Below are 12,882 nucleotides of genomic sequence, written 5' to 3'. Positions count from 1 at the left end.
GGGTTAGCCTGCCCTTTAGCTCGGCTTTACTACCACAGCTTTACCGTCCGTGGCTGCACTGCTCTAGCTCAAGTATGTCGGCTTGCTCTGCAATCATGACTAGAGATACTTTCAGTCATTCTAATGCAGGAGCAGGAGTCGAGATAGGTACTCCTGTACTTACGGCCCTCTCCTGAAAGCAGGCCTGCACACAGGAGCAGGAGCAGACAAAGGGGACGGTGCTACAAAAGGGCCCGGAGTTCCTGACCGCCATTACTGCAGCAATGTCTGTGGCCAGAGCCCTGCTCTTTAAATGACTGCTGGAGCGCCATGCTGAGGGCTGCCTGGGGGAAGCGTGGTGCTCTCCGGGCAGGGGCAACACGTCAACACGTGGGGGTGCACACGGGGCCACATGCACCTCAAAGCAAGAGAGGCTGGACAGCAGTCAGCAGGAGGGCCAGCACCAGCAGCAGGAGTCTGTGCCAAACCGTAGCCCCTTCCCCCCCGCCACCGCTCACTGGCAGTGGCAGTGGGGTAGATGCAGGCAGACAGCTCCAGCCAGCATGGTGCTGCTCCCACCTTGCTCCGGGAAGTGCTGGGAAGAGGTGAGGAGGAGCAAGGGCTGGTCAGGGCAGAGTAAGGGAGTGAGGAGAGGTGAGGCCAGTGCCTCTCTTCCATCCCCTATCACCAGTCGCCACTCTAGGTCGTGCTGAGGGCTGCCTAGCCCCAGCCCCAATCCTTCCCAATCCTTTCCCAATCCTGGAGCACAGAGCTCTGGTTTCAGGGAGACTCTCATGAAGACAAAATGGTCACTAACTGTCCGTATCTTTCTAGCTCGCAGATGCAAGTTGTGCTATTCCATTTCCCACTGTTGTTGTATCCAAACGTTTAACCCTTTTTTTCCTCGTAGGCTGATAACATGACTTTAAATATAAAAGTTGGATGCTAAGAACCTGTAATCTCTATTTTAACAACACTTTTGTTGTTATTTCTAAATATCCAATGTTAATCCCCTTTTCTCAACACCTTCCCCCACAGTACTCCTCCTTACCTTGGAAAAAAAAGGGTTGAACTGTTAGGTGCATTTTCTCCTGTGCATTTAATAAGATTCCATTCACAAATAGTATATTACATTAAAAAGCAACAGTAAAAACAATTTCCTCCACCTACTTTCATTTCTCTCTGCTAATGAAATTGTCACAGTATCTGATTAGGGAAAAAATAGATAAGATTGAAATGCATGTACTTTAGCTAGCTTTAAAATAAGCTTCCGTGTAATGTATTAAGTTCCTCTATCCAGTTAACAATAGGAGCTCTTACACAGAGTGAGGCTCTGGAATACTAAAAAGCAATCTGACTCAGAGATGGCCAAGAACTGAGTCCAAAACATAGGAAATTGGCAAATTTGCTTGGTTACTAAAATGTGCCCTTTTATGAACATTCGAAAGTGTCCACTTTTCCAGTTAGCTTCCCTCTATCTTTTTGGAGTGATTTTTGATGAGGACCTTAAGTGCTGAAACACTATGAGAGAGAAAAATCAGGTGCTATTTAAGGGTTTTGCATTTAAGAATCAAAGCACTCATGTAGATTTTCTCAGCCAAATGCTTAATTTTTATTAAATATAGAAATATTGACGACAGCATGAAAGAAGTCACACTGCAAATGTGTCATTAGCCAGGACATGCTGATCAGAAGCAACTCTGAGCACAGCTCTAGCCTCTGATTAGTTCTATTATAGTTGGCACTTGCCTAGTACCCTTCATTCAATAGTCTCAAAACTTTTCTCAAACATCAGCTTAACAAAACAAGGTTGGTCAGAATTATTTCTCCTTACAGATTGGGAAACTGAGGTACAGAAAGGTTAAACAGACTGATTTTCCAGAGGTAACAAGTACCCACAATTCCCATTGAAGTAAATGCGAGCTGCTGGCACTCAACTTCTCTAAATGTCAGGTCATACATGACATCCCAATGTGACCCATGAAATCTGTGGCATAGTCAGGAATCTGCTAATTCCAATGTCTAGGCTTTCATCACAGCTTTTTCCTTAGCCAATGAAATACAAGCAGTAACATCAGTTACAAAAACATTTCAGAGTTTACTTTGACTCCTCTCTTATCTCACCACTCATTTCTTCAAAACAATCTACATTATCTTGGGACTGCGTCAAATTTTTATACCAGTGAACAGCTAACCTGTGGTCCATATTGCCATGTTGGTGCTATATCTTTTCCCAGTCATAACTCATTTGTTTCTATATACTATCCTGCCAACAAAAACAACAAAGGTTCAACCTGTGTGTTATAAACATCGAGAGTCCCTCCAAGATAATGTAATATTGATGTCATGTTGGTGCAAGACAGTGGGAATAACATCTGATCTAGAGCCAGGAAAATACAAGCATTTCATCATGCTGACATTTATTTTTAACTGGTTGCTTGTTGTAAATAGTTTCATGATGTTGTGAACAACTTTCAGGATAAGTGTACTTGGGGCTTTTTTGTTGTTGTCTAAAGGAATGTAAGTACTCCACTGTATTAAAACATTAAAATATTTCAGTACAGGCAGTCCCTGGGTTACGTACAAGATAGGGACTATAGGTTTGTTCTTAAGTTGAATTTGTATGTAAGTGGGAACTGGCTCCAGATTCAGCTGCTGCCACTGAAACTGACCAGGGGCTGACTACAGGAAGCTGGAGGCAGAGTTGCTCTGCCCCCAGCTTCCTGGAATCAGCCTGATCAGTTTCAACAGCTGCTGAATCTGGAGCCTGGGACAGAACAGTTGGGGCGCTGCCCGGTAGGTTCCCACAGGACCAACCCGGCAGCACCCCAGCTGCTCTACCCGAGGCGTCCTGCAACAAAAGCCTGGTCTGCTGGGGGGGGGGGGGGGCGCACTAGCTGCGCCCCTTTCCCCCCCCAGCAGACCAGGGAGACCCGAGCAAAGCCGCACAGGCGGAGGGACCCTGCTGCCCGTGCGGCTTTGCTCCTGTCTCCCTGGGGTGCTGGGGGGAGTGCCCCCCAGCACACCAGGGAGACCTGAGCAAAGCCGCACAGGCAGAGGGACCCCGCCGCCTGTGTGGCTTTGCTCCTGTCTCCCTGGTCTGCTGGGGGGGTCCAGCAAAGCCGCTGGACCCCCCCAGCAGACCAGGGACACCCGAGCAAAGCCGCCCAGGCAGCGGGACCCCCGCCGCCTGGGCAGCTTTGCTCCTGTCCCCCTGGTCTGCTGGGGGGGGTCCAGCAAAGCTTTGCTCGGGTGTCCCTGGTCTGCTGGACGGGTCCAGCGGCTTTGCTGGACCCCCCCAGCAGACCAGGGAGACCGGAAGAAGCTTTTCTCGCCCCGGAGGACATGGGTGGCGACCCGCCGCCCGTGAGCTCCGGGGCGAGAAAAGCCCCGTTTGTAAGTGCGGATCCGACATAAGTCGGATCCGCGTAAGTCAGGAACTGCCTGTAGTTTAATAGACTTGAAATTAACTCCATAGATAATTTAGCGAGGGACTGCAGTTTTACAGTGACACTGTGGCAACATATGCATTCCCTGTCACGGGCGGGAACCTCTTCCCAAGTGGGACGCCGCCTGATTGGCCACGAGGCAACCAGCTATCTCTACAGTCAGCTAGAATAACCCTAGTCTCCAGGGAACCCCAAGTCCACAAACGACCTTGTTCCCTGGGTCATGTGGCCTAATGGCCCGTCAGTAAGGGACCCTCAGTTCAGGGCAGCACAGCCCACTGGCTAGAGTCAATAAGGAGCTCATGGTTCAGGACAGTACGGTCTATTAGCTAGCGTCAATTATGTTGGTGCTAACGCCCTGGTAGGGGGACCCAGGCCCACCCTTCTCCACCGGGTCCCAACCCAGGGCCCTGTGAGCAGCAGCACCGTCTGCCACTCCCTCGGCGGGGAATCTGGTGGAAACATGAGAGTACCTGAGGGTATGTCTACACGACCCTCCTAATTCGAACTAGGAGGGTAATGTAGGCATACCGCACTTGCAAATGAAGCCCGGGATTTGAATTTCCCGGGCTTCATTTGCATGAAGCCGGCCGGTGCCATTTTTAAATGCCGGCAGTTCGAACCCCGTGCCGCGCGGCTACACGCGGCACGGAGTAGCTAGTTCGGATTAGGCTTCCTAATCCGAACTAGCTGTACTCCTCATTCCACGAGAAATTCTATCTTTGCTAAGCAAAGGGAGATGTTCAGTGATCTCAACTCTGTGACTAACCAGTTTACTTGCCAACTTCAAAGTGAAGGTGTTCTCTATACATTGTACCGCACTGGAGGATGACTTTAATTTGAAATATTTCCATTCTTTAGACCCACATTCTACAGGGCTAGCTTAGTAGAAGATATTTATTTCTCCAGCATTACTTCACCTCCCTACAATTGCCAGAGGAAAATTTGTGGTGAGGTGGGGGGAGGGAACTGAAGCTGAGTACAAAAAGATTTATTTTTGTTCATAAAAACAGCAAATCTGTCAAAGATGTGCAGCTCAGAAAGGATAACTTCTTCACATAAAATAGTATATTTATGTAAATAGCTCATTTTGAGCCAATATTTTGGTAATGGTTACTGAGGGACACCAAAAACAAACAGGTCCTAACAAACAGGCCAGGAAAAGCAAGCTACTGGACTTACGTCAAAATCCTTCCATAATACAGTGTCAAGAAGAGGAAGGAGGTGTTGAAATGGGGTTTTCCAATGATCAAGGAGAGCGCTAAGGAGGGTTCTAGAGACAGGGGATCAAAAGCTTGAAGAGAACAAACACACACCAGCCTGTAGAAACTGTAAAGCTTCACTGTAGAGAGAAGCAAGGATAAGACAGAGCTGTAACTTCGCTTTTTAGTGCCCGGGGCTACATCTAGACTGCATTCCTCTGTCGACAGAGGGATGCAAATCAAGCACGTCGAAATTGCTAATGAACCAGGGATTTAAATATCCCGCACTTCATTAGCATAAACATGGCTGCCGCTTTGTTTCAAAACGGAGCTTTTTCGAAAAAATCGGCAGTCTAAATGCGGATCTGTCGAAAATAAACCCTTTTTTGACAGATCCTGTATTCCTCAAAAAATGATAATCTACATCTCTCTGATGACAGAGAGGTATAGTATAGACACAGCCTGGGTGAGCCTCCTGACAAGTTTTTTCTTGTCGTTTTCCCAACCCATTCATGGGTGGCACATAACTGTTGATAGAACATAATTGAAAGGTTTGGAGAATCATGTGACTGCCCCACAGAAGTTTTCCAGCTGTGAGACAAGCCACCTAAGGAGGTGGGTTTTGGGGACGGAGCACCACCTCCATCCCCTGATTCACCTCAGCAGGTTACCTAGACTCTCTGGGTGCGGGGTGCAACCAAAAAATTGGGGGGGGGCACAATCCCCACATTTTCCCTCATGTGTTGTCTCTGGCCTCATATTTCTGCCTCTTCAGCTATCCACCCTTGCCTCAGTTACAGCCCTGTGCTAAGGAGGCAAAAAAGCAGACGTAGTGCACACAGCAGAGAATGGCAGAGGGGACCAGTCTGAGTGACTGGTAGAGTCAAGATTCTGAGTCGGAGTCTGAAGTCTATCAAGGCTTCATTAGACCCCTGTGGCAATGCAAAAAACTCTAACTGTAACCCCCTGAGAAAGTTCCCTATACATAGAGCTTCCTGGGTCATCAGTGTTTGTGATGTGCTCAAATGCCACAGGAAATCATACAATAGTAGCTATCACTGTGTGCAGTACAAAGAAGGGCAATAAATACATGTTATAAAAATAATAAAATCTGTCTATTGTTGTGTATTTTTACACATCCCACTCCTAAAACATGATTAGTTGGTTATGGAAGTGTGGTCACACCTTAGTGACAGAAACCGCAGAGTATTTGAGATAAGCTACAGTAGTTCATAGACTGAGGATAATGAAAACGTTCTCTCATTTTCTAATTGACATTTGGACTATGTTAATATTAACCAAATAGCTAGTGTCACGACACAGACACCCCCTCAACTGAAATGCAAAGGAACAAATGGTAGGTCTGTTTCTAAAGAGAGTTTGAGAATATGAATAATGAAAAATGTCCATAATTCTTAAGTACTGCTTGCAGCCCATATTACATATTCATTTGAATTTGATACATTGTGTTCCATGCACAGGAGATTTAATTTTCTCAGAATCAACAGTAGAAAAATGTCAGGTGCACTGTACCACACTTGCTGGCACATTCTATTACATTGTCCCAAGCGAAAAAGAAGGCAAGATTAAAAGAATCTATCACACACCAGAGTTCAACCAAAAGAGTGTGAGAGCACTGTAGGTTTCTCAGAGTGGATGTGTGTGGGAATAGCTCAGGAATACAGAAAATCAATCTTGCAGTGATACAGGAGAATGAACTAAAAGACCCTTGAACTCCCTTCCAGCTCCAATGGTCCTTTAAAAATAAAATCAAAGAGATATAAATGTAGGTAAGATGAAGTGAACACAAGCCTTCTGAAGATGAAATTTTTACAGACCAAGAACCCTGGAAGTGTGTATTCTCGCCCAGCTGCAGAGCTGCTTCGAAGACAGCTCCCTGGGAGAACTGGATAACAACTTTGTGCACTTTAAAGACTAACAAAACATGTAGATGGTATCATGAGCTTTCGTGGGCACAGCCCACTTCTGCAGATGACTGGAGTGTTGGATGTCCAGAACCAAGAATAAATGGGGGAAGGAGAGAGGGGCAAGGAGAGAAGGAAAAATTAGAGGGGGGGGAAAAAGAGGCAGTGGGTAGATAAATTTCAAAGGGAAAGCTGAGCCGGTTTATAACAGGAAAAACTGAAAAACAACTGGTAGTCTATTAGCACCTTAAAGACTAGATAATTATAAGAGGCTGATAAGAACCATTAGTTTGCACTTGGAGAGGAAGAGTACTTACAATAGATTCTACACAGGCATCAAAAACCATTGGCACCTTCATTGTTTGGTTGGTTGATAATGTCCCAGCCATCCAATATCATGATTTAAACCATCTGCATGTGAATTAAACTTGTGAATGAAGCGGAGTTCCAGTCCTTCTCTGTGTATTTGACTTGTGGAATTGGTGTGTAACAAAACAGCAACTTGGGAGATCCCTTAATGAGTGTCCAGGCAGGTTAAAGTGCTCCCCAACAGGTTTTTCTATGTTTCTTTTTTGGATATCTGATTTGTGTCCATTTTAATTCTTTTCCATAGGGACTGTCCAGTTTGTCCAATATATAGTGCAGTGGGGTACTGCTGGCATATATCACATTACTGGATGTGCAATTAAATGAGCCTCTGATTTGGTGGCTGATGTGGTTGAGTCCAGTGATGAATTTGCTAGTATAGTTATGTGGTCAGAGTTGGCACTGGGGCTGATTGCAGGGCTGGGTTCCTGGATGCTTATGATGTAGCTGTGTAGCATGGTTACTGGAAAACATTTTTTTTCAGGTTGGGGGGTTGTCTGTAAGCGAGAATAGGCCTTAACTCCAAGGCCTTTGAGAGTGAGGGGCCATTTTCCAAGATAGATTATAGATTGTGGATAAATGCGTTGGAGGGGTTTAAGTTGTGGACTGTAGGTAATGACAAGTGGAATTCTGTTGTTTTCCCTTTTGGGTCTGTCTCGAAGTAGTTCACGTCTGGGTATTTTTTGGCTCTGTCAAAAAAGGAGGTATACGAGAACTTGCGCAAAAGGGGGTTTTTGCGCAAAATGGCCCCATCTACACTGCTTTTTTGTGTGCAAAAACCTCTGCCGCAAAAAGGATCAGAAGAGACTATGCAAATACGAACACAAGAAATGCTAATGAGCACTTCATTTGCATTGTTTCTGCCGGCAAATTCCTGCAGTATAGACGTAGCCTATCTGTCCCCCAGCCCAGGGACATGCACCCCTTCCGCGGCTGTGCCTGCTGGAGCTTCAGTGGTCATGGACAGGTGCTTATTACCTGGCTCCAAGCTGCTGCAGTAAGAAAGCACTGGGGTTGTCCTCTCTCCCCAGGGAAGCCTGCCTACTGAACCTCTTATCCCCAGCCCCACCCCAGAGCTATAATTCAAATGAAGGAAAACAAAACTTATTTGAGTTAGGGACTGGAGCAATGCCAAGTAAATCTTCTAGTAGGAAATAAATTTTAAATTTATGTTTGAACTACAGTAGTGACACTTAAAATGTTTCTTCTATTTTGAAAGATTCAGCAAGGCTGAGAAATGCTCCATATCCTTAAATGCGAAATACCATTATTACCAAGCAATAGCTTTCAAAACAGAAGAGCTTTTTAAAGTGTGATCATTAAGTAATCGGAAAGAAATTGAATCTACGGCAGTGTCCCTATTAAGAAGCTTGTCCCAACAAGTGTAAAACATTCAGGTCTGAATCTTGCACTGAGAACATCAGGGCCTTCTTTTGTAAGCAAAGGAACGGACAAATAACAATTTAGTAAAGATTTGTCTTAGCTTCACATCTTACAATTGTTACTCAGGCATCCACTCACATGAGGAAATAATCCATTCTGGCCCCCATCACATATCAACAAAAGAATTGACTTTTTTTTTTAAATCACAGTCTTGCAAATTGTTTGGGACTTGAGTAGCCCATACATGGCTTATTCTCCTCCCCCTAGTAAAGGCAAGGACAATGAAAAGCCTGATGTTTTATATGCCCATTGCAAAACTAACTCACTATGTGAGTGTAGAATTTTGCACAGTTGTTGCATCATATCGTTGCATCTGCCTAAATCCCAATTTTGTGCTTAATTGCACCTGGACCTTTTAAATTCTGAATCACAGTAAGCCTCACAGGCGGACATCTGACAGAAAAGTAAATCACCAAGGAACCCATTAACAGCTGTTTGCAGCATATGAAGCTTCCAAAGTCAGAACAAAAATTCATACTGATTCAGTTCAATATTAAGTTTTGCTTATAGCTTCTTCACATTCTCCCTCCAAGGGAAAATACTCAAACCACCCCAATTGTTGGTGCCTCCACTTGGTTCACTTCCAGGAATGCTTTTGGGCATCTCATCACATGATCAGGCCCAGCTGCTAGAGCTGCTGCAGAAAGGTCAGCTGTTTTCCTTTCTTTTCCCCTGCTACTGTCAGCAAGGCTTTCATCTCCTCACCTCCTGCTGAGTAAAGTCTGTTTTCCCTCTTTAGTTGGCTTGCTGATCCTCTGGCTGAGTGGTTAGTATTATACTCTTTATGCAAGCATGTGTCCATCATCTACTCCTATTGTGGCTACCTGCCTTGAGGAAGAGACTAGCAACAGTGCTGGTTCAGAGAGATGGTGGTGGCCACTTAGGCTAGGTCTACACTGCAATGTTAAATCAGAAAAAGAAATGAAAATTACGTATCTTTTTCCGATTTATTTTCAAAAGAGGCTTTTCTGAAATTTGGTACGTCTACATGGCGCCAGTTTTTGGAAAAAAGTGCTCTTTTGACACATCCCTTATTCCTCATAGAACGAGGTTTACAGGGATGGCGAAAGAGCACATCTGCTTTTCAGAAAAAAAAAAAATTCCAGTATCCTGGAAAAGCAATTCACTCTAGACGTAGCCTGAGTCACCTGTTTAGATAGTTACAGAACTGTCTCATTTGTTTTCTAGGCCAGATGCTTTTCCATTCCATGCACCCTCTGGTGATATACATGCATGTGTGCTCAAGCCATTCTTTGCCTGACAGTTAATTCACTGAAAGATGCATCTACTCACTGTTAGAACTGGATCCCACCTCTTCATAGCTGTCCAGGGTAAATGGCACCAGCACTTCCTGTGCTCCAGGGACCATCTGTGCATGCACTAAGGTACGAAGTGCACCAAAGGAGACAGGAAAGATTGGGATCATAGAACTGACTAGGAACAGAGGCCTAACAGTACATACCCCTGAGTCCCCGTCCCCCCCCTTCACTACAACGCCAGGGAAATGATGTGCCTGTGGAGCTTGGCACCATCCCCAAAGGGGTCCAGATTGGAAAGTGCATTGCCTGGCCTTTAGGTTTAGCAAAATGTTTGATCATTGGTACTTTACTTCTAGGGTTGCCAGATGGTTTCAACAAAAATACTGGACACACTTGACATTACATCACAATCTACATTACATCTTATGTAGAAAAATACCAGACATTTATATTTTCTCATTTATATTTTATCAATGTATTTCCCAAACAGAAAGCTCAAATACTGGACTGTCCAATTTAAAACTGGACACCTGGCAACCCTATTTATTCCCATTACTCAGAACATTGTAGCTATAATACTGAAAGCAGAGCGGTGTCAGACCATTACTGGCCAATGCTTGCTTATATACTTTGTGAGAATGCATTGCCACTGTTTGGTATTGTCTTTTGCTAGTCACTGGCTTTTCCACATGCTTTGAACATGGTGTTGAAGGAGGGATGAACCAAAACTATGACATCTCACCACAACGCTTTGACTTTGGGTCCTGAAGGCTGAATTTGTCCCTGCAATTTGGCTTCAGCACAGAACTACAAGGAGCAAATTTCCTGCTTGTAACCAGGTGTAGGTGAATATCACAGGAGCTCCTCATGACATTCTGACACCATCTGATGAAAACCCTGCCCCTGATCTGGTCTCAAACTCAAGCCCTGATCAATCTAGACTTAAGTTGTGCCACCTCCACCACTCTCCATCACCATGCTTTTCTGTCTTGGTTTTATTCGTGATGTATTGTTGCAGATTACATCTAGAATATGATTTTCGTTCCTCTCTTTGATAGAAGTAGTTAGCTAGAACAGTGCCTTCTGACTAAGAACTAGGAACAGGACATGCAAATTAATATGGCTGGATGAAAAATCATCTTTTATATTGTTTCTCATCATAAATCTCACAACTGTGTAAACATCTTTCCACATGATATAAACAAGACAGTATTTCCACCAAGCTTTACCACAGCAGGCTCTTCAGAGAGGATGTTCGTCCCCAAAATCACTTTTTGTCTCCCAGGAATAGCTTTTTAGAAAGGCCACTAGTAGCCCGTTTTCTCCATCTCCTGTTTTACATGGATCCAAGACCCTATTCCGCTATCAGCTTGTCTTCCCTTTCGCTGCAGAAGATGGACTTTCCATTTTCCAGAGAGCAAATGAATGAGAAAAGAGACACCTAGAGATCTAGGGAATTGTCTAACGTTGCATCTGATCTTCAGAACAGAAACTAGTGGTCCTGGTTCATAGCTTCCTTTTTAATTACTAAAACCACTTCCTCTTATCTGAATATTGAGTGTCATTATCTAGCTAGGTGAAAATGGAATAAATAGATTTGTCTATTATCATTTTAGTTACCAGACACAGAAATAAAAATATGAGAGAACACCGACATATCCTTTTGTGTTGACTTCATTGGGTAGTGAAAAAAAGATATCCTGGCATTAGAAAAAGTTCAGAAAAGGGCAACTAAAATGATTAGGGGTTTGGAATGGGTCCCAGATGAGGAGAGATTAAAGAGACTAGAACTTTTCAGCTTGGAAAAGAAGAGACTAAGGGGGGATATGATAGAGGTTTATAAAATCATGAGTGGTGTGGAGAAAGTGAATAAGGAAAAGTTATTTACTTGTTCCCATAATATAAGAACTAGGGGCCACCAAATGAAATTAATGATCAGCAAGTTTTAAACAAATAAAAGGAAGTTCTTCACACAGCGCACAGTCAACCTGTGGAACTCCTTGCCTGAGGAGGTTGTGAAGGCTAGGACTATAACAGGGGTTAAAAAAAGAACTCGATAAATTCGTGGAGGTTAGGTCCATTGATGGCTATTAGCCAGGATGGGTAAGGAATGGTGTCCCTAGCCTCTGTTTGTCAGAGGCTGGAGATGGATGGCAGGAGATAGATCGCTTGATCATTACCTGTTCAGTTCATGCCCTCTAGGGCACCTGGCATTGGCCACTGTCGGCAGACAGGATACTGGGCTGACCCAGTATGGCCATTCTTATATTCTTACAATAACTTACTATTCTTTTTTTCCTTCCCAAACCAAGGAAATTGAAGAAATAGATACAATCAACAAACCCCCTATAGCTACCACTGTGCCTATGTTCTGGCTGAGAATTTAACTGCATAAAAATCAAGGCAAAGTTATGGCTCCCTCAGCAACTATAACTTGGTCACATACCGAACATAGTATGCTAATGTATAAAGGTTATCACCATGTATATTCCCACATATGTAGCATTTTCTGTTAAAGGGTTGAATTACAGCTGTTCAGGGAGCCATAACTTGGAATGTCACGACTTGTATGTGTAAATTATCAGTCAGAATGTTGCATGGATACATTATTAACATAATTAATTTTTATAAACCTGTTATGATTCAGAATTTTAGGGTTACATGCTCAAACCTTGATTTAAGGAAAAGTCTTCAATGAGAGTCTTACCTGAATAAGGACTAAAAGACTTGCCCTTTCTTCCTGCTCTTTTTCTTATTGCCCTCTCAATCTTCTACAGAAAGGGAACAGCCCTGCAAAATAAACAGTAGCTTTAAGACTATTTGACATAGAACACTGAAATGGAATACTACAGTCTTCTAATTAATCAGGGTTCTGACTGCAGGGCTATTCAATTGTGGTGTAGATGTTCAGATTTGGGCTGGAGCCTGAACTCTGGAACCTTCCTGCTTCATGGGGTCTCCAAGTCCAAACATGTACATGTACATTGCAATTTTATAGCCCTGAAGCCTGAACCCTGTGAGCACAAGTCAGCTGACTCAGGATAGTTGGGGATCTTTTATTGCAGCAAGGGCATACCTGTACTACACAGTAATGTCAGTAAAGGGCTTTCGGTAAGAAGCACTGAGGATGTTATAGATGCCAGGGTGAATATTTTTTAAAGAAACTTCACTGTTTGATTTTTTTTCCATTGCCTTCCTCCACTTCGCATTTAAAAAGAGTTTTCCCCTTGTTTATTTCAGGTGCTAATTTTTGTTTTAA

At 44.0% G+C, this 12,882-nt stretch overlaps 1 long non-coding RNA gene across 2 annotated transcripts in view; it reads right to left on the bottom strand.

Annotated features, from left to right (window-relative positions):
• LOC112546916 (uncharacterized) overlaps nt 1–12,882 on the bottom strand; it is a 155,552-nt gene that overhangs the window by 126,638 nt on the left and 16,032 nt on the right. For both annotated transcript variants that reach the window (XR_012906032.1, XR_003090640.2), the window contains exons 2-3: nt 12,331–12,413; nt 9,658–9,744 (exon numbers count right to left, since the gene is read on the bottom strand). This is a non-coding gene — a long non-coding RNA (uncharacterized LOC112546916). The remainder of the gene's footprint in view (nt 1–9,657; nt 9,745–12,330; nt 12,414–12,882) is intronic.

This window comes from Pelodiscus sinensis, chromosome 9, assembly GCF_049634645.1.
Source record: "Pelodiscus sinensis isolate JC-2024 chromosome 9, ASM4963464v1, whole genome shotgun sequence".
NCBI classification, from domain to species: domain Eukaryota; kingdom Metazoa; phylum Chordata; order Testudines; family Trionychidae; genus Pelodiscus; species Pelodiscus sinensis.
This window is presented reverse-complemented; position numbering and strand designations above follow the sequence as displayed.